Source organism: Falco biarmicus, chromosome 5 (assembly GCF_023638135.1).
Source record: "Falco biarmicus isolate bFalBia1 chromosome 5, bFalBia1.pri, whole genome shotgun sequence".
Lineage (NCBI taxonomy): Eukaryota > Metazoa > Chordata > Aves > Falconiformes > Falconidae > Falco > Falco biarmicus.
Window position 1 is genome coordinate 58448193 of NC_079292.1, and position 21864 is coordinate 58470056.

The following is a 21864-nucleotide window of genomic DNA, read 5'->3' on the forward strand; positions in this document are numbered from 1 at the left end:
CCAAAAGCCGAACAAAAAGCAGAAACTATAAACCACATATTCCATTTGTCCACCTCTTCACCAAAAAATCTGCCTCTATGGGAAGCCAGTATGAGTGGTCTCAAAAAATTCTGTTTCGCCCCAGCTAGAATGTCCCCATATACACCTCTACGCTAACATTTGTAAACTAGGGTGAATACTGCTGATCCCTTCTTGAGGCTCTGCGATTCCTGAGAATCCTCCTTGCCATGGACCAAGAGCCAGGAGGTGGAGCTAAAGAATAAATTTTCAAGTGGAAGCAGAAAATATTGTCAGGATATTCAACCTTGTGAAACATAGAGGTGCCAGGGTATCAGGCACAGGAGATTAGGAAATGAGCTTTGAAGGATGGATCAATGCAAGTAAGACATGAGTCCTTGAAAGAGCAGAGATCTTTTCAGCTTTATGTGCTCAAAAAAAATCCACATTTGTCACCTACAAAGACAAGGTAATGGCTCACCCAAAGATAATCCTGTCTGTCCTGCCTTGTACACAAAGGAGGGTGACATAGTGTTTGTGTAACATCAGTTGACAATCTTTCAAGAAGAAAATAAAATTAAGAAAGTCACAAGGAAACTGTCATTTCCTAACACTGCAGATAAGTTGCAGCATAGCTTCTCTGCCTTCGTTAAAAGCTGTTATGTGTAGTATTTTTGCCTCCCTGTTTCAGTCTTTGACTCTTTCATTTTCATCTTCAGTATATATTTGGTTCCTTCTCCTCCTGCTGTCAAGCGTAACATTTCTTAACCAAATAGAGCAAAAGTCGACCAGCATCCTTCAAAATAAAACTCTGTTTACAACTGTAATCATCAGCCTTGAGAGTAAACTGCATTTTACTGCATATTAATGAAGCAAATTTTTCACCCATCTATTTCCTGGGGATAATTGAAGGCACCACTATAGGAGAGGGGATACAGTGTCTCTTGCTCAAAAGGGACAGGAGAAGCTACAAAATTCTGAACTGTATCTTCTGAGTGATCTGCTACACTGTGCTGCCCGTGAAGATTTAGAAGAGTATTTTTAAGTGGCAATGTCGGATGTAAGTATTTCCCCAGACCTTCACATTCTGCTGTGTATTCCATTTTCTTGATTAGTCCTGCTAAGTGTACAGTCCTCATGTAACCTGAAATCAGGCTCATTATTCTCTTCCCTTTGCCTTGAGTGAGAGACAATTATCAAGTTTTCTAACTGCAATCCTTTTGCTTTCTCCTGACATTCAGAAGGAAGTAGAAACAAATCACCTTGACTAGAACTCTTAATCACAATATCAATGTACATGAACTCATGAAAATTCAGAGGACCCTTCCTGACACGTGCAAAAAGATTGTGGAAAGCACAAGAACTGTGCAAACTTTTAACGGAAGCGAAACAGAAAGGCTGGAGGGGTGTTTTTAAGCTAACTGCTTATATTTGATGCATATAATAGTTTTAACAAGAAATTCATAAAAATAATATTCTAATCTTTTCAGGTCTCTTGGAAGATAAACTAGATACAATGTAGGTACATCTTTTAAGAGTCAGAGGATATGATACAATGCTAAAATACTTGTTCATTGTTTACCTGGAGACATGGCGTTTACAAGAACAAGTCGACAGGCAACATCACAGACAAATTCTCTATGCAACTGCTTTGCTGTAAGATGAGTAAAACAAGGTGAGAGCAGCTCCTCAACTCCACTACTCTCTACAAGAGATTATAGCCAGTAATAATACCAATCTGATGGAATAATGCTAAACCTGCTAAGAAAGTTTCTGATTCTGCAATAGTTTCTTGTTCTGAACTAAACCAAAATCAAGACCTTCTTTTCTGATGGATAGGCATATTCCTGCCTCAGAGGAGTGGATAGCTGATTGGTCAGAGGGCTCACCCAGGTTGTGAGATACTAAGATTTGAAACACTGCTTTGCCATGTTCTTCTGTGCCAAATCAGTGCCTCAACTACCAGGTGTTTTCTCTCAACTTCTCCTACTGTACTATAACAGTAAAAATAGCAATTGCTAATATTTGGGCTGAGGAAATGGACTGAATCTAGTCAAACCCACATTCTCTCTCTGCTCAAAAGATTGCTTTATTATTGATGAATGAATTAAATGTCCATTGCAAAACTGATACCATAATGACATACCCATGTCAAGAGATATGTCTGTACTAGGAAAGTATGCAATTTCATCAGCTGACATGGTCAGCTCTCAGTTTTGAGAAAACTCACCCATATGCCATGGGCCACACGGTCATTAAGGTGCTATGCACTGACTTTTGTTCATGTGCAAGAAATACTAATAAATCAATTCAAGGAGACTGCTAAGAAAATCCTCAGATGACTGAATCATGACCATGAGCTGACACCATTACATACCTTTTCGAGTTCACCATCTACTGTATTATTTTGGCCATGTACGCCTGTGAGCTGTGAAATTGTGGCCTTCTGTTTAATGCACATCTTGTTAGAAAATACTTGTATAAGGATACATAGCACCTTGGAAATCTGAGAGTATCAGCTATAACCAAACAGCCAGAGCAAGCATGAAAATTCAATGAAAAATGGGAATGTAATCCCAAATCACTAAAGAAACATGAACCACTAACAAAAGTTAAATCAAAGGAACACAGCAAAAATACTCAGTTAAGTCAATTCTGATGACACTCCTACATATGTGTAGTGTCTACCTACTGTCATGTCTACTATGGTGGCAGCTGCTACTGGATCATTTTGGCTGTGCATGTCTGTATGCTCTAGAATAACAGCTTCTCTCTGATGGACTTGATGTTGGAAAGTGCTGCATAGTTACGTTCAATCACCAACCATAGAATAAATTTAAGTGACAGAATAAAGTGAAGAATAATATTCTTAAAAGATGTCTTGTCTCATCACACATTAATCTGTAAAGGAAATAACATTTTAACAATCACTGCAAAGAAACTAAATATCCAATAGAAAAACATACAGCAGATCTGGCTTGCAAGATTGCTTCATTCAACCTATTGTTTGCAAAGAATACATGGAATACTTGTTTCTGTAGCATACACATCATTCCAGTTGAGTGCCTTTTCTCCTCTGACTGCTTGAGACTGAGCTGCAAGTAGTAACACTGATTTTGGAAAAGTGATTTGGGGCTATATTCCATTTTACATTCATATTACATACTTATACAGATTTTGCTTTTACGGTTACTATCAGCTTTACAGACTGCTTTAATACACTTTTATAATATTTATTTTCAAATACATTAATGTCTAAACTCCTTATCATTATTACAATAGCACATGAATAATGAATTACAGCTTTGCAAAATTTTTTGACAGAAATTACGTAAGATAAGCTACTCACATCTGCCTTGTAACTTTCAGTGCTCTTTTGCAGGTAGTGCTACAAAATCCTTAGAAGGCAGTTGGTCCAATGGTAAATGATGAGACCCTCAATACCTGCTTCAGGACAACTGAAAATGAAAACAAAGCACTCAAAAAAAAAGTTGTTGAAGTTGTCCTATCTTTCTGAATTTCTTGGAAAAAAAACAAAGAGGAGGTAAGTTGAGCTGATTGGGTTTATATTCTTCATTAGATAATGGCTCTATTCATATTGGCTGAGTGCATGGATATTCTTCTGTCACACATTGTGTTGGGAGGAAAAAAAGGCGCAGGAGTATGAACAAATATACCTTTGGAAATTTGCTTTGATTTAAATCTGGACACAGTTTCCATGACTGCTTTCTTAGGGTGAAAGTAGTAGGCATTTGCAGAAAAAGACTATGATCATGCCCTGCTGATATAAACACAACTAAACAATCCATCATCAACTGAAGAAATTTAAAGGTCAGCATCTACCACTGTTCCTGACAATGAATTTGATGGTGTCATTGCTAGAATAAATTACCACTCAACATGACAGGGCATTACTGAGCCAAATATTAAAGAAACATCAGCCTAAACTAAAATCCCATAACCGAACCTTGGCTTTTGCACCTCAATTGCTTGAGCAAAACAAGAAATAAGTATTGCAGGAAAAAATTCCCCCCAAAGTGAGCTTTTTCTTTAGTCATTTTCAGCTGTTTTGGAAAGATGCATTCAACAGTATCGTTCTAGGTTTTGTTAGCTCATGTTGCCATAGCCAGATCTTACCAGCTTTTCTTATGCAGAGCAATACCAGAAGCAGTATTATGATGTCCCTCTCTGTGGAAAACAATTCTTCCTTTATCATAAAACTTCTGCCTTTAAAATCTTTTAACAAGACAACAGGATTTCTCTCTGATATGGTAGGATCACTTAAGATTGGAAGAGTTGGAAGAATTCTTACCAGAACAGTAGTAACTTCCCCTTGATGAGCAATAGGGCTTTTTGTTCTTGCAGAGGTTAGATGGGTATTGATGCCCAAGAGTAGGCTCAGCGAGAAAAATGGAAACTCGGAAACAGCAAGAGAACCTTTCTTCATCCAGATAGCATATCACTTCCAGAATAAAAGAGGCAAATAAGGAAGAAGTAGGGCAGTGCTTGCCACTGCTACTATGTATGACAGATGTGGGCTGGAGGTGGACCTGTATGCTCCAGTCAACACCAGTGTCAAAATCTGGTAACTGGCCATTGTAGACAAAGTAGGATAGCTCCATCCAAGAATTCCTGAGAGACCTATGGCTACAACCATTCCTCCAGAAGCTTAAAATCTAGTTTTAAGTGCATGACAGCAGTGAGCCTTTGTGGCAGGAGAGTGTTTTAGTCTCCTCATCATCTTGAGAATCAAAAATATGTCAGAGTTATTGCTACTCAAGACAAAGAAAAATCTGCTTCATCTGGTTAACAAGTTGAAAAGACCTGTCAAAATTACTCAAAATCAAATTTTCACTGAATTTTCCCAAATCTCAAAATAGGGTTGGGATTTGCTAAAATTTGTGCAGTGCTGCATTCAAACCATCCTGCGCTGCCCCTAACAGTTTAATTTCCCCATCCATTTGATGAAATTCTGTGACCAAATTCCTTTTACTTCATTTAGAAACTTTAGACAGGCATCTTTAGATAGATGGAAGTTGTCTGAACAGACAGTGAAAAGAGACAGGCACCACTGGCCAATAAATCGGACCTCAATTGGGCCAACTCCCCCTCTGAAGGTTTTCTCTGTCTCCTTGGAATATACATGAATTATCAAGTAACTATATTCCCAATTTTGTCACCTCAGGTTCCTAAAGTTAAGGAAACAAATCTGTGCCTTACTGTGGACCTAGTTATTACTGGCATAAAGATACCTTCGCATTCGGGACTCAGTTATATTTGGAAATGCACTTTTACGCTGGTATAATTGTCTTTACCCTAGGGGAGATGTACTACTTAAGCTACACTGGTATCATCAAAAAAGCACAATTTTCTGGTGCAGACACATCCAGTCTGCTCATTATAGAGTGTTTATGGCTCATTTTCTAATGGTTCATAAATTGGGACAATGTTCCTTAGTAAAACTGAGTGGCAAGGGGGCTAGAGATTACAATAGGCAGGCAAGTGGCAAATATAAAGTCAGTAAGTATCAAGATCCCGTAATTTTCAAAGTTCTGTTTTGTCAGTATTCCTCACGGTGTATACTTACAGCCTGTCTCACCTGCTGCCTCACCTACTGGCTGTTTGTCACTTAAGCCTTTATTCCTTGGAAGATAAACTTGTGGAATAAGCCCACCAATTACCGTATCAATAAGCCACCTGATCCCAAGACAGCTGCCAATCTGTCCATGTCAAGTGCAGAAGGCTGGAGTTTGTGTCTCCCATACCTCCGTAGACCGAGGCTGCCTCGTTACACAAAGCCGGGTCTAAATAAGAGACCTCTCAATTAACTGCATTCAGCTCAGCCAGTGGCTCGCATTGTGATTATTTATGCCTTTGCCATCTGTAAAATGGGGTTGGCAGTAATACTTTTCTCATGGGGGGAGAATGAGGAGTAAAAGTGCTCAACAGAGGTGTAATTCTTTGGGAAACAGGTGACAAGTGAGGAACCACAACCATTATCCTCAGCAACCCACCTGCACTCACAATCACCTACAGTGCAAGTTGAAAACAATATAAAAATGTGCTGGTAATGTTCTGATGCCAGGCCTTAGAACTGATTCCCAAACCCTTAGAAAAGAATGTAGTTGCTAAACTATCACATATGTTAAACAGCAATAGCCAGTGGGCCAGCCCTACTACGGACCGTAACAAGGAAATGAAACTGGGGCTCTCTAATCCAGGAATACACCGTCCTGCTTGCACATCGCTTCAGTAATCTGAGCCAGGCCAAGGTAATGGCAGGCTCTGAAGTTGTGGTTTCAAGAAATGAGTGTACGGCAATGGTATCAGCTCAGGAAATTCCCTGTCCTCACCTGCTCTTGCCTTTTCCTGCCCCACAGGATGGCACATCCAAAGCTGTGCTGCAAAATATGTGCGCTCCCTAACCCAGCTGTAGAAACACTTTGTTAAGCCACGGATCAATTTCCCAGCCCAGCTCACAGCACAGGCATCAATATGGAGAACAAATGGGGAAGAATAAATTAAACCAGTGTTGCTGCTCGATAACTTTGTCTTACAAGAACATTCTGACAACACACTGAATGTATATGTGTACCATGTACACACCCAAACAATTCAGGCAACTGTACATTTATGTCTTTTGGCACTCCATCTCAGCATACAGATGCTAATGCAGCCTCTCTCATGTGTATGCTTTAGAGTGATCTAACACTGGTGTGGCAAGGACTTTACTGCTTTTATGGTGTAAGGAAGAAGTGATAACACACCCTCAAACCATGACCTTTTCTGCAACAGTTTTTCTGAATGAGATAGCTGCTACTGAGATAGTATCTGAAGAATCCAGTCCTTGAATAGCTGCCTTAATGCCTTTGACCTGTCTGCCAGCAGTTTATTTTGTTTTCCAGATTTCACTACAAACAACTTGTATAAACTGTTGCACAAGCTGAATGTAGTGCCATTACAGTGGGTTTCTCACCAGCAATCAGGCCCCAGGAAGGTGGAAAGAAGGGCAGAAAACTGTATGTCTATAGCACTTCTTCAGGAGTTAAAAGTGATTTCCTTGTGAAAATATAAAAAGTAAGAAATCTTCAGAATAAAGGAAAAAGAGCAAGTGAAGGTGGGGCGGGGGGGGGGGGGGGGGGCGAGGGGAAGAAAAATCAAACATATCTGTTACTAAGACATGTTAAAAAATCTATAAATTACCCAAATAATCTTTGCTCCAAGCCAGCTGGCTATGACACTCAGATGTGTCTACTGCAAAACAGCAAAAGGTAGAGGGACTGATGTCCCGTTCCAGTTCTTTCTGTTCCACCTCTCGCCTCTGAGTTCTGCTGAATGTGACATTTTTCCCTGGCACCTAATACACAGAACTCTGCTGCTAATTTTATGCACAGAGTTCTCATGCTGTGTAATTTGAGGCCAGAGACTCCTCCAACAGCCTGCCAGACAGAGTACGCACCCTTCAACACTGCTTCTGCCGCAGAGAAATGGGGGAAGGGAGAAGGAAATGAGCCAAACAAGAAACACGAAACAGCTTCCAAACTTGTCCAAGATGTTTGGCTGATTTCTGGCTCTCAGGTTTACCAGGGATCTGTCTCCAGCCCTCCCCATCCTGTTTGTCAACAAACCAGCCCAGTGGATTTGCCAGCAATTACAAGGGCTCAGTCACTTTAAGGTTTCACCTTTTTTTCCCATATTAGGTTCTATCTGGCTGCTCTAATACTACATTAGGCTGTTGGCCAAAAAGCTCTTTTAATACTACCCTGAGACAGAATAAAAAGTGATTTTTGCAAGGTTATAATCAAGGATTTAAAAGAGAAACTGGTGACTTTTTTCCCACCTTGGTTAACATCTCTGCATCTTACAGAGACAGTTTACTAAAATGAGAATGGACAAGTAACCCTCAAAACCTGGCCTGATCATACTCAAAAGGGGATTGAACCACATGTATGTATCCCCATTAACTCACTAGAAAAGCCTTTGTGTCAGACACCCCTCTTTGCTTCCAGCTAACGACCGATTTTTGCTGAAGCCTTTTAGAGGAATCATCACTCTCCACAGTAAAAAAAGTATGGAATCAGACCCATTTTTGATACTACTGACTTCTGCCCTGGTGCTGATAATGCCAAAAGGGGTACACTCTATACCACTCTCCTCTCTCAGTGCCAACTTTTCTTTCTCTTGAATGTATGAACCAATAGACAGTGAGGGAACTACAGGTTAAAAATTAAAAAAAAAAAGAACTTTGATAACAGAATTATATCAATAAAGTCTCCTACTGCAAACACTTCATGCCAGAAGAAAATAAATTGCACTGCCTAAAGACTTCTTTGGTTGGTACAGCATCCACCTCACTAATGCTTTTTCTCTTATAATTATGTTGACCAGCAGTATTAAGTAAAGACCTGGTCTTAAAAAAAAATGGATCCCAGGCCTTGCTGTACAGCAAGTGCTATTATAGCCCACAGACTTATCTAAGAACAAATAAAATCTTTCTTGAGAATTTGAGAAGAGCTGGGACTTCTGCTGTTGTTCAGCTGCAACAGCATCACAAGCTTTGACATCCAGAGAACTTTCTTTGCAGTTCCTTTCATCATGAAGTAAGTGCCTACACAGAGAGAACAAGGAAGGAAAGACTGGGAAGAGGAACATAGTCCTTTATTCCTTATCTGGGGTGTGGGGTAGAAAAAAGATTAAGCATAAAAGTCAGGTAAGTTCATATACTGATCTGGTACAGCCATCAACATGCTCCACTGGAGAAAAAGAAGAGAATGAGAGGAAAAATAGGGACAATGGACAGCTGACAAGAAGAGGAATATAAAAGGAAATAATAGGGTTGTGTGGAAACAATCAAATGTAAAAAAAGGATTGGGAAGAACCCATCCTTCCTCTAAAGACATGCATCGCATTTCCAAACTTGACCCACATGTGTCTAGCTATCTAATTTATGACAGACGTGAAGCTGACCAGCCAGCAGGCTGGCCATAAATTATCTGTCTTAGATAAGCCAAGATGATTTACATTAGTGTCCTGGTTCCATCTGGGATAGAGTTAATGTTCTTCCTAGTAGCTGGTACAGCGCTGTGTTTTGGATTTAGTATGAGAATAATGTCAATAACAAGCTGATGGTTTAGTTGTTACTAAGCAGGGCTTACCCTAAGACAAGGACTTTTCACTTTCCCATGCTCTGACAGTGAGGAGGTGCACAAGAAACTGGGAGGGAGTAGAGCCAGGACAGCAGACCTGAGCTAGCCAAAGGGATATTCCATACCACAGAATGCCAAGCTGAGTATATAAACTGGGGACAGTTGGCCAGGAGTCACCATGTGCTGCTCAGGGACTGGCTGGGCATCGATCAGCGGGTGGTGAGCGATTGTATTGTGCATCACTTGTCTTTCTTGTGGTTTATTTCTCTCTTTCTTTTTGTTGTCTCCCTTGTCATTACTACTACTATTACTATTATTGTATTTTATTTCAATTAATAAGCTGTTCTTACCTCAACCTCCTCAATCCACAGGTTCTACTGTTTTTCTGATTCTCGTTCCCATCCCACAGAGAGGTGGGGGGGTATGTGAGCAAGCTGCTGTGTGGTACAGTGTCAGCTGGAGTTAAACCACAACAATTAGGAGTGATTGAAAAAACAAGAATCTTGCCCTTGCCCTCCAGGGCACTGCCTGGGATATACTACTCTGTTGGCACCTAAAAATCTGCAGGTGTCCTGAGGTGGCAATGTTCCTTGCCAAGACACCTCCATTATAAAAGCTAATAGATCAGAACCTTGTTTCCACTGCCTGACAACACAATTGCCTAGCACAACTACACTTTCAGATCCATGATACTTGCGTGATACTTGCAATTTTGCTGACCGAGCTTTGCTCAAATCCTTGCTTTTTCCTCTTTTTTTCAAATACCTTCATTGTTTATCTCCTTTATTTATATATATATGCACTCCTTTTCTTTTTTCTTTTTTTTTTCATTAGCAAAACAGTAGCCAGAAAGTCAAGACAAATTATTTTTCTTCTTAATTAAATGCTTATAAGGCTGTAACTGGAATACTATCAGTACTCTTAAAGCAAGAGAAATATTGACAACCTGGATAGAGTTCAACAGAGGACAAATAAGACTGGAGCATAAGATATATGATGAAAGGCTGAAATAAATGGGTTTGTTTAGCTTAGAGAAGACTGGAAGGGCGATCAAATTGCTAATTGAACTGAACAAAGTGGGATTAAAGAGGAGACGTAGCTAGACTCTTCTCCTAGGTGGACAATGCAAGTACAGGAGACAAAAATCACAAGTTGCAACAAGGGAAAAATCTCCTTGGACATAAGAAAAAATATTACAATATGACACTGGAGCAAGGGACCAGAAAGGCTATGGGATCTCCACCTGGGGAGATTTGCACACTGTGACTAGACAAGCTTGATTTGTTATATTAGCCCAGCTTTCAGCAAGACATTGCATAGATGACATCCAGTGGCCCCTTCCAACCTTGTTCTATATTCAGATACCAGATGCTGTCCTCAGCTAACCAAAGTCTCCATCGGAGTTACTGGGCACCTTATGCAAGACAATCTGCTTGACCTAAATTAAAATCTTACATGTATTTGGCAACTGTGAGCGTTTCAGGCAGTTCATGGTACACTGGTACATAAAACAAAAGTTCCTGCATAAAAAGGGAAAAAAAACCAGGAATGGGAGGAAACAGATGGACTACCCAGTGGATAAGGAATTAGCTGGATGGTCACATTCAAGAAGTTGCTCTGCTTGATGTCCAAGTAGACACCAGTGACAAGTGGCGTTCCTCAGGAGCTGGTTACTGGGACCAGCACTGTTCAACATCTGTGTCAGTGACATGGACAGTGGGATCGAATGCACCCTCAGCAAGTTTGCCAATGACACTAATTTGTGTGGTGTGGTCAGTGTGCTGGAGGGAAGGGATGCAATCCAGAGGGACCTGGACAGGCCTGAAAGGTGGTCCTGTGCAAACTTCATGAAGTTCAACAAGACCAAGTGCAAGGTCCTGCATGTGGATCAGGGCAACCCCAAGCACAAATACAGGCTGGGCAGAGAATGGATAGAGAGCAGCTCTGAGGAGAAAGACTTGGGGCTGTTGCTAGATGAGAAGCTCACCATGGTGTGGTAAAGTGCACTTGCAGCCCACAAAGCCAACTGAATCCTGGGCTGCATCAGAAGCGTGGCCACCAGGTTGAGGGAGGTGATTCTTCCCCTCTACTCCACTCTTGTGAGACCCCACCTGGAGTACTGCATTCAGCTCTGGGTCCCCCAGCATAAGAAGGACATGGACCTGTTGGATTGAGTACAGAGGAGGGCCACAAAGATGATCAGAGGGCTGGAGCACCCATCCCATGAAGACAGGCTAAGAGAGCTGGGGTTGTTCAGTCTGGAAAAGGCTCCAGGGAGATCTTATAATGGTCTCTCAATATTTAAAGGGGGCTTATAAGAAAGATGAGGACAGACATTTTAGTAGGGTCTGTAGCGATAGGACAAAAAAGTAATGGTTTTAAACTAAAAGAGGGTAGATTTAGATTAGATATAAGGAAGAAATTCTTGACAATGAGGGTAGTGAGACACTGGAACAGGTTGCCCAGAGAAGTCGTGGATGCCCCATCCCTGGAAGTATTCAAGGCCAGGTTGGATGGGGCTTTGAACAACGTGGTCTACTGGAAGATGTCCCCGTCCATGGCAGGGGGGTTGGAACTAGATGATCTTTAAGGTCTCTTCCAACCCAAACTACTCTATGATTCTATGATCCTATGAAATACAAGTTCTCCTAAAACCAAGACATCTAAACATTATCTTCAATAACTTCATAGCAAATCATATCAGTGGATATTCTCAGATTGGATTGCCAGTAAGAAACAATCAACTGATCTCTGTGCCTTGCTTATACTACCTACCTCCTGCACCTGCAAATTCTTTTCTCTTTGAACACCAACTTCTCCCTCCTCACCACTTTCTCCTTGTGGCACTCATCCCTCTGCAAGCCCATCTTCCCCCTCAGCCTGCTTTCCTCTCCACACCACCTTTTTTTGTCTTTTTTTGATCCTTATCTCACCCTTTATTCTTCTAGTCCTAAATCTCGAGTTGAAAAGTAATTCTTCATAGCACCTCCCCTAAAGAGCAACTATTTGGCTTTTGGCCTGCTCCTGCTTTGTCAGCTGTCTCTTGTCAACACATCTACTGAGCGTGTGGGGAAGCTTTGGAATGATGAAGAAACCCATAAGCTGGCCAGGTAATCCCAGGGAAAGCCTGGTCTGCATTAATGATTCTTGTAGAATAAACAGGAGAGTTTGATGCCTAAAGTAGCTTAGAGCAGCCTTCATGTAATGTTGCCTGACACATCAAATATTCAGTGCTTGAAATGGGGGAGGAGGGGAATATGGCTACCATGAAAATTAGGAAAGAGACTAAACTTATGCACCACAGAAGCACTATGCCTGCATTGATTTTATTGGCAATAAATATAGTTCTTCAGATTTTCTTTTGCCTTAGTAGCTTGGCTCCTGTTACCCTCAGACTCTTTATTGTTGTTAGCGCTGTGGCCTTTAGACACCAGAATTCTTACTGTAAGAAATAAAATGGTTATAGAAACTTAGGATGTCTGACTATATATCTGACACAGTGGGGGAAAAAAAGGATGAAGAAAAAATCACACAACTTGAAATTGGACTCTTAAGACTGTTTACTAGTGACCAGTCAGAAAGGCTGCAGTTTTACAAACGTCTGGTTCAGAAAACAAGAATCACAGAAGATAACACTTTCACCACATAACTATGTAAGTCCAATTGGTAGTTTTGAGACATAATTTTAAAATTCAGTGTAATTTTGCTCTCAGTTACAGAAAAGTCACTGTTGACATATGTTTGGATGCCAGACATAATGCTTACCAGTCCACCCATGCCATGATGTAACTATACAAAGAGTTTATGACCACCATAGATTTTCATACTAGAAAAATGGTTAGTTTTTCTCAATCTTGAATCCATATTTTCACTATGAGAAAACATGTATTCCTACTTTGAATACTTTCTAACAGTGCTTTCCATGTTGCAGAAAAAAAAATTTCAATACGAAATACACTTGCCTTGGCAAAATAGTTCACATACTTACTCCCACTGATGATTGTCTTATGCTTTCAAAGTCTATCAGATTTAGCCAGACTAACAGCAGATACTCTACTTTTACATATAACCCTTCTTCAAATCTCAATAAACTCTTTGCTGAAATAATAGCTATCCAGCTGCTAATCCCACAAGACAATTAAACACTGTGTGAAAGGACATTTCTTTTTAAGCAGATTTAAATTTTATCAAATGATTACTCCATCTTAGTTTGAATACTAATTATTCAAATACTTTTTTCTTTTTAACCTTTTCTCACCCAAGTCCTTTCTTGGGCCCTTAGGCAACAGAAAAACTAAAACTGTAACTGTGAGATAGCAGAAGAAGGAAAGAAAAAGAAAGGCATGATATAGTTACTGGATTCTGATTTAGGCTCCAAATTTGGCTTCAGAGGGACTATTCATTGTTTAAAAGTAAAGCCTAAAGCAAAAGGCTGTGCAAGATCACAGTGCCTTTGGCACAGTAATTGTTTCTCACTAGGAGACATGTAAGTACAATACTTATGAAAGGCCATAGTTACAGTTGGATCTACAAAATGTGATGCAGTATAAAAACAAGTGAGAAAGAACCGTCTAGGAAAAGAAACTTCTAGTAATTTTTTGTAAGTCTATTCTCCAAATATCTGACTGAGTTTTCTTGTATTGATTTGGTTTGAGTCTCCATTTCTGACTGCACACATGAAGTACTGCACAACACATCAACTTTACTATCCACAGTGTTAAGAAGATGTGGTAGCCATGCTCTAAGAATTCACACTTGAATTAATTCTGCCACAGAAGTGCAAAGACTTTATCTAAACATGACAGTCTATAAAAAAGATGTAATGGGGAAAAGGAGTTAACAATAGTTTTTTTATGGGCTAGCAAACTATCTAGAACTACAGGAGAAAAGTGTTTGCTACATGCTATTGATTCCAATCAGGATATCCTTTCCTTCACTTTGTAAAGGGAATAACTCCCTTAAATACTTACACATTTGGTTTTCTTTCTCCAAGTGTCTTTATCAACAAAAATCCTTTCTTGCCCAAAAACAACCTGTTTCTCTAAACTATGACTGCATGGTGTGCTACCATTCTAAGGGAGACTTTAGCAGATGTTTCTGTTTTGCTGTCTCATCTTCAGGCTCCTTTTAAGGAGCTATTAGTCTTTAAGGTTCCCTAATACCCCAACTAAATTTATCAGCAGTTGATTGCAGCCAAGAGTTAAGCTAAATTAAACTTTGAAATCCCCGTACAGTGTATCAGATGCACTTCTGGTAGGAGATGTGGAGCAGAAAGCTCCAAATGTTCCATTTACAAAGAGGTAGGAAAACCATGCTTTTCTCTGAAGGTTTCTCAAAGCTTCCACACATTTTTCAAGATCACCACAATTTCCCTGATTCGATAAGACCAAGAACTCAACTATTGAAACAATTTGTCATTTAACTCCATACCAGGTGTGTGCATGCATACACATGCATAAATTTGCATGCAGGTACATACTTCCTCTACAAATGTGTATATTATATATGGATAAAGTGTGTGTACACACACACTTAGGTTAAGGCTGCATGCATGCTTGAGACATCTGTTCCAACTGACATACCTGATGAAAAGGTATTTATCTACATATATCTCTTTCTCACATACACACACATGTATGTGTGTGTATGTATGTATGTGTCTGCTCCCCAGTCTTTGTCCTCACATAATGAATCATTCCCTCGTTTGCTTCTCTTAATCACTCATAAGTAATTATCAGAACAGATATCCCTCTTGCTCTCACTCCTGCTCTTAGTGAGTAGTAAAATACAGTGTCTTAAATAATTTGCATGTCAACATCAATAGTTGGTTAGTTTTGATGTCGAAGTATGATAATTCCTTACTATTCCAGAACTGTGAATTTCTATGGTACTTCTATGTCAGAGGAGATAAAATTAGGTATTCTTACACACACACAAAAAAACCCCACAAAACCAACAAAAAACCCCACACAAGTTGAAACATAAAAAGAGACAGTCCAGTATGTACTCTTCCTTAAAAAGAAAAAAGAAGATAGAAAAAATACGGATGCTTAAGAGCAAATGGCATAAGATACAGATTTTTTACCTGAAAGCCAGTAATTGCAATCTAAAACATCAGTAGTTTTGAGAAGTCACATCTAATGAGAGCAGTACCCACACAGATTGATGGTGTCAGTCAAATTCCTAACAGATTGGCCTTCTCCCTACAAAGTAATTATTCAGTGGCACTAATTGATTCCTATCTCTCTGCTGTTTCTGTAAAAAGTTCTAAAAGAGGGGCCTAGTGAAATCTCCATTAAAAACACCAGAGAGTCCCGGTGACAACTGTGGAAGATGGCTGAGGTCCTAAAAAGACAACCAAGTTAAGACTACAGCTCTCTGGATGTAAAAGCAATTCTTGCAAACCAGGTTACAGTAAACTGGTGAAATAAAAACAAACTTTGTCTCTAAAGACTTCATACCATTTACTCTGAGGACACATCAAAGATCTGTTTCCAAAATAATTTGTCTGTCATTTTCACCAGCTTTTCTTTTTTTCTTCCAGGAGAGAAATTGTGTGTGAGAAGTGTGATTTCTGCTGTCTGTATCCCCATGGCTACTAGAAACAGCTAGAAAGGGAATTGGGCACAGCACAGCACACAAAATGTCAGGTTAACAAATTCCAACACAACAGCTCAGACAAACAGACGCTTGCTTTCTCCCACCTTCATCCTCCCATATCACACTAAAACAAAGGGGAAAAAAAGTCAACAGAAAACTAGCCAAAGTCATGTAAGGGAATCAAATATGTCCTTCAGAAAGGTAAACCTCTCTAAAAATAGGATGAAAGCCTAAGCAAGTCACTTGTTTTCACTCCTAGCAGTAATAAAGGGTCCTTGTAAGGGTTTCGCACAAGTCCTGTGCTGTTACAGTAGCATCTGTCTCCTCATTGCTAGAAAGAAATGGTGAAGAAGATTTAAAGAATGTGTAACCTGAGAGAGAAATCATCTGTCACTCCCTCACAGGGCAACAGCAAACCTTCCCTCTCCTGGGAGAAGGAACAGCCACTCTCCTTCACCTACCTCTTGTGATTACAGCTTTAAACATTATTATAATACACATGCTTATCACAAAGTTACAGAATGGTTGGGGTTGGAAGGGACCTCTGGAGATCAAGTAGTCCAACCCCTCTGTTAAAGCAGGTTCACCTACAGCAGGTTGCACAGGATTGCATCCAGGCAAGTTTTGAATGTCTCCAAGGAAGGAGACTGCACAGACTCTCTGGGCAGCCTGTTCCAGTGCTCTGTCACCCTCAAAGTAATATGAGTAATACTGATAATCAGAAAAAATCTACCTCTATTAAGAAAAGGTAAGAGAAGGCCGGCTGAAAAGCAAACATTCTGTGCAATCCACAGGGTGAACCCAGTAGCAAAGAAGAGGTCAAGCAACAAACAGATCCTCTCTGTGAAAGGGATGATCCCTTTGCTTCACCCAAGTAAAACTGCTATCACAAGCTATACTTCTCACAGTCAAGATATGGAGCAACAAAACAGAAAACGATGGTCCATTTTGGAAGATAATATCCCAGGAGAGGGCATAGCATGCAATTTCTTGTGCCACTACTGCGCAGTCTTTGTTGGTGATTCAGTTATCCACCCTTGTGGTGATGCAAGTCGAGGCGGACTGAAAAACGCTATGTCTATGTGGCTGGGTTCTGACAAAATGGCAAAATGGCCTTTATTGTTTATACAAATTGCTTATATATCTTAGATAGTACATGTGTCAGACCCTGATAGGCTTTCTGTATTCTTCTTGCTTGCTATTTGCTGTTGCTGTAGGTGCCCGTATGCTGCAGTTCTAAGTTCTGGTTCTTCACATACTGTTTACATACCTGACAATTTATGGCTGTCTTAAAGGTACACAACTAAGTCTTTAAAGTCAACTAACTCATCTGCAGACCCACTGCAGACCCCAACACGCCCTTTAATGGGAGAAAGTGTGGTGGGAAAAATAAATCCCAAGACAGTCAGATGATACTAATGGACAACATGGAGGTACGCTACCTCAGAGATCAATGAGGTTTTTAGTATTCCCTGCTTCTTGTTTTTTCTTTCCCAGATGAGAAGGTAGAAATGTCAACATAAGTGCAGAAAAATAGCAAAGATGACCCATTTCAAAAAGGTAAAATGCTGCGAATCAGCACATCACTTGTATCTTGTGAGTCTCTGCTTCATCCAAAAGCAAGATATTAATGATCAGCTTACTGAAATATCTCATTCATCTTCAAGACAGCAGCTTCTGTGTCCCACTAAGATCAAAACTCAAAGGGCCTGGAAGCTACTACCTCTTATAAATAACTGTCAAAATACCATAGCATGAGCTAAAAATGCTGTTGCACACATCTGTACCACATGATGCATTGATGCTCCACTTCTAGATTACAACCACTTCCAGATTACATCTCTTCTATGGACACAGAGAATGTTCACAAAGTTTTAAAAGGAGAGAAAGAAGGCCCTGCAAGAAGGTGATTTATGTAAGAGAGCACCATCATGAACCTTTTCAGGAAGGAGAAACAGTACAAACATCCAAGGAAAAAATATATGCTCATGATGAACATAAATTCAGATGTGCAGAATATTAAAAAAAATAATGTAAGTTTCTATAACATGGGTTAGTCCAATAAAACTATTTTTTTTGCAAATAATGTTTTAAATTATAGGAATAAACTTTTTCACATTACCATACGTAAGATTATGAACAAGGTCATAAGAAGGAATATCTAAAAGAGAATTGTAAGAAGTTGTGGTACACTGGTAATGGCAGGGAAAATCACTTCCCTTAGGAATATGCCAGTGAGTCTTTCTTTAGTAAAAAATCTCTCCAGAAGACAGAGGATACAAAAGATGATATTACAAAAGATAAACTCAAATTTTCAATCTGACATTTACCTAAGAGAAGCCCAGACACAGCAGAAGTGAATGCTTCTGGACAAGCTAAAACATCCATTCTCTTAAGAAGTTTAGCATAGGTAACAAGAGTAGAGGTTTCCTTCCTGCAGTCCTCCCTTCAGGCAACTAAAGAGAGAAAAAGAAAGTACAGGAGAATTCAGTATTTGGGTCTGATTCAGGCCACGAGCTACATGGAAATATTCATTTTAGTGCCAATAAATTCGTTTTGTGTATATCTGTTTATTAACAACTGGACTTGGGCTGTTAAACTCATTTCATCAGTGGGAAAACAGTACTACAGAATAATGACTTTTATTTACAGATATTCTCCTTGGCTGGATTCAGATCATGACCTAAACCTCAGAAGATATCTCATTTACCAATCATGTAAATGGAAGAATTGTTTTCTAATGAAATATTGACAATAAACAGCTGACACAACCCTGCTCCTTTTCTGCTACTAGTTATGGACTTTCTCAGCCAGAAATTTCCATTTGGGAGGTTGGCAGGAAAAGACCTAACTTGCCATTTGAGCATCACTGCTATAAAATTCTTCCCACTCACTGTTTACCCAGAAATACATCACTCCTTTACAAACCTCTGACTTTTAAACCCATCTCACTGTGCACTAACAGCTCTGAAACAAATTCTAAGAGCATAAGAAAAAAAAAACCCCAACAGATTCATTAAAGAATAACTATCAAAATTTGTGTTACCACAGGATTCCAACTGCTAAAACTGAAGTCAAATTTCCCCAAAAGCTGTTTACTCTGATCTAAATGCTTTGACTGCTGTCCTACCAGCAGCCTAGTCTAAATGGGAATAAGTAATGAAGTCATGTTTCTGCTGTGCTAGTTTTTCTGGAATATAACCCCTGTGGTAATAATTACATGGGTTTATCCATCCCAGTGTGAACAACACCAGAGTGTCAATTATGTGGGTACAAGTGTCTGTTGTAAAGAAAACCAGCTGTTTCCATTCTCTTAACCTTGGGGTCAGGCTTCCCACTGGGACTAACAGCTTTTTTTCCTGCTGTAAATATCCATTTGAGAGTTGCTAGGAGGTGTTATGATATACAGACCTACTCTTTCAGCACTAGTTTTTTTCTTGTTTGGTCATCTAAGCCTAACTCTCATCAGGGGTTTGCACAGAAACACCTATTGCTAGTTTTCATTTATATTAATTCCTTTGGGTGATACTGCTCAAGACACTTCACTTTCTTTTCCACACCATTTGCAACACAAGCTGGAGAGTCCCCAAAGCCCACTAGTAGCATGGACTATTAGTGACCTACTTCCAGTCTCTGGGGTATCTCTTGTAGCCATTCGCTATTTCCAGCTATTGAGCCAATTATCAGAGGAGTTGTACGTAAAAATGGAACCACTAAGCTTTGATCCTAGGAATAAAGACTTCTTTCAGGCGAGCCAAAGAATTGTCCATTGCATGGATTGTGAAGAAGTAATGGAACCTAAAAGGCCTGAACCAGTCTGATATACTCCATCTGGCAGAGGGAAATGACAATTAGTATACACAAAACAACTGACGTTTTCAGCCACAGGGTAGTAGTGTAATATATATATATATATATCTCTGAACAAATATGCTCATATGCAGCCTAAAGAGGGCATATAGGAACTCAAGAGCAGCATATAAGCAAAGTGTCCCAGTAAACATGAAGTTTCCTGGTTTATATTAGCAAAAAATAATAATTAAAAAAATAAAATGGCTACTGTGAGTCACTCTTTTAACTGATTTATTTTTCATATACATTCCGTCCACCTGATCCTTCCACTTATAAACTACGCTGAGGAAAGTAAGTTATGAACCACCATACTGGATCAAATCAAGTTTCCTCTAGTCTTCTAACACAGTATCCTGTCCCCAACAGCGGACATAGACAGAAGCCTTTGGAAGAATGTAAGCACAAGGCAAACACATTATGACACTTTCCCCTAATCCTATTCCAAGTCCCAAACGCTTTAGCTCAGGAACTTCTCAGGCTGGATGTGGCCTGTATGATTTTGGTAACTTTCAATGGATTTCTCGACCATGAATTTGTCCATTCTCCTCTCCAACAAATAAAAGCTCTCAACATCACATTATCCTTGGCAGACTAATTTTAATAGGTGCTACATTCTTTACTAAGTAAATGTATATTTTGGAAAAGCTCCAAGCTTTACTCACCAGCATGAAAGGTTTAGTCATTCTTTTGCCAGGAGAGGTTTGTCCTAAAATTCTGGACAACTTCTACTGTGGGTATTGACATTTCATCTTCCTAATAATTCCCAGATGTGTTGTATTAATTAAAACTCATATTTACTCCTACTTCTCCAAAAGACTTTTGATATCCTGAACCACAGTATTGTAAGGTTTATGGTTACATGGAGCACCTCAGGCATCTCATTTCAGCAAAAGATAGCAATATGATATTTCTTGCTTTTTTAGAACTAAGATGAAAGAGGACAATACACCTAGGACCTTGTGTGAAGGGGCAGGTTTGATAGCAAGAGCAGGAGGAAGACATGTACGCTTACATTATAACTTACAGGGAAAATACCAAAGAAAATACTGCCATTGTAAGGATTCCTATCCTGCATCTAAACATAGGTGAGACCAGCACTGAGCTTTGCCTTAGAAGAAAATGAAGGAGTTTCTATATAATGAATATTGGCTATAAAATGCTTCAAGAAGTTTTAAACCAAAATACGCTGCAGGCATACAAAATATTTTTTTAAAGATTTTAAATTGTTTTGTGATTTCTTTCCAAATTTAAATGCAATGTGGGTGGGTGCTAGATTGTATACCTGTCTAGGACTCAGTAAACTCAACCTGTTTTATCGTTCTTGTCTTACGTAACAGGTTGGAGACAATATCAGATACTTTAGAATATTTTACAAGCTCAGACAGCAAAGTAACTCCATGTTATTCTGAGCACCACAACACCAGGAAGATGCCAACAAAACCAGAGGAATACCAAAACAAAGAAAAAATGATTGCAGGTCTAAAGAGGCTGATTTGTGAGAAAATACATAAAATAAATAGTTCTGTATAGCTTGGTTAACCCAAGGACTGAAGGATATTACAGCTTTGTAAAATCAAATGAAAGGCATAAGCACCAAGAAGACAGGGAGGAAGAAGGCTGATCCAGAGACTTATATGAGATATTGATGAGATAAAAACATGTAAGAGAAATTCTAACTGGCAACCAAGAAACATTTCTTGGTTTTTAAACCTCTACATTTTAGAATACTTTCAAATGAAGGAAGTCATATGGCTTCTGTAGCAAATAAGTAGGAAAAGAAATGCAGGGTGAGTGAAATGTGGCTGACTGGTATCCCTGCAGACTGAAGTTGCTTCTCACAACACATGTACTAGACATGGGAGATAGCAACAGAACAAGCTTCCCTTTTAAAGTGCTATGCTAGCACTGTGATGATTACATCAAAAACTTTGGATACATTGGCTGATATGGACCTGGAGTCCCTTATTATTCAGATCACAGTTATTTATGTCTGGTGGGAAAGAGAAAAAGAAATTATAATGGATGACATGCATTAACTCTGCAGTGTACATGTATCCTAAAGGGGAAGCCTAGTTCTAATCTTTTCCTGAATGAACTCGATTGAGATGATAGTAAATATGTAACCACGTTACTGAAACTGATGAGTGCAGTTAACACAAACTTCCTCCCTAAATTCTACCATTTCACATAGGTGAACTCTCAGTGATCCTGTTGCCACAGTACTTCATGTCTTTCAGCTTCAGGCAGATTCCTATGAAAAACCTAGAAT

At 39.5% G+C, this 21864-nt stretch overlaps 2 long non-coding RNA genes across 2 annotated transcripts; one reads left to right on the forward strand and one right to left on the reverse strand.

The window, feature by feature from the left end:
• The first annotated feature begins 411 nt into the window (after window positions 1-411).
• LOC130150652 (uncharacterized) lies at window positions 412-18074 on the forward strand. The gene is made up of 4 exons (XR_008822318.1): window positions 412-1057; window positions 1488-1672; window positions 3367-3541; window positions 15688-18074. It is a non-coding gene; the product is annotated as an uncharacterized LOC130150652 (long non-coding RNA).
• On the reverse strand, window positions 1579-18154 carry LOC130150653 (uncharacterized). Its single transcript, XR_008822319.1, has 3 exons — window positions 18074-18154; window positions 3347-3455; window positions 1579-1651 (listed from the first exon to the last, which is right to left on the reverse strand). It is a non-coding gene; the product is annotated as an uncharacterized LOC130150653 (long non-coding RNA).
• Between the last annotated feature and the right edge of the window lie 3710 nt (window positions 18155-21864).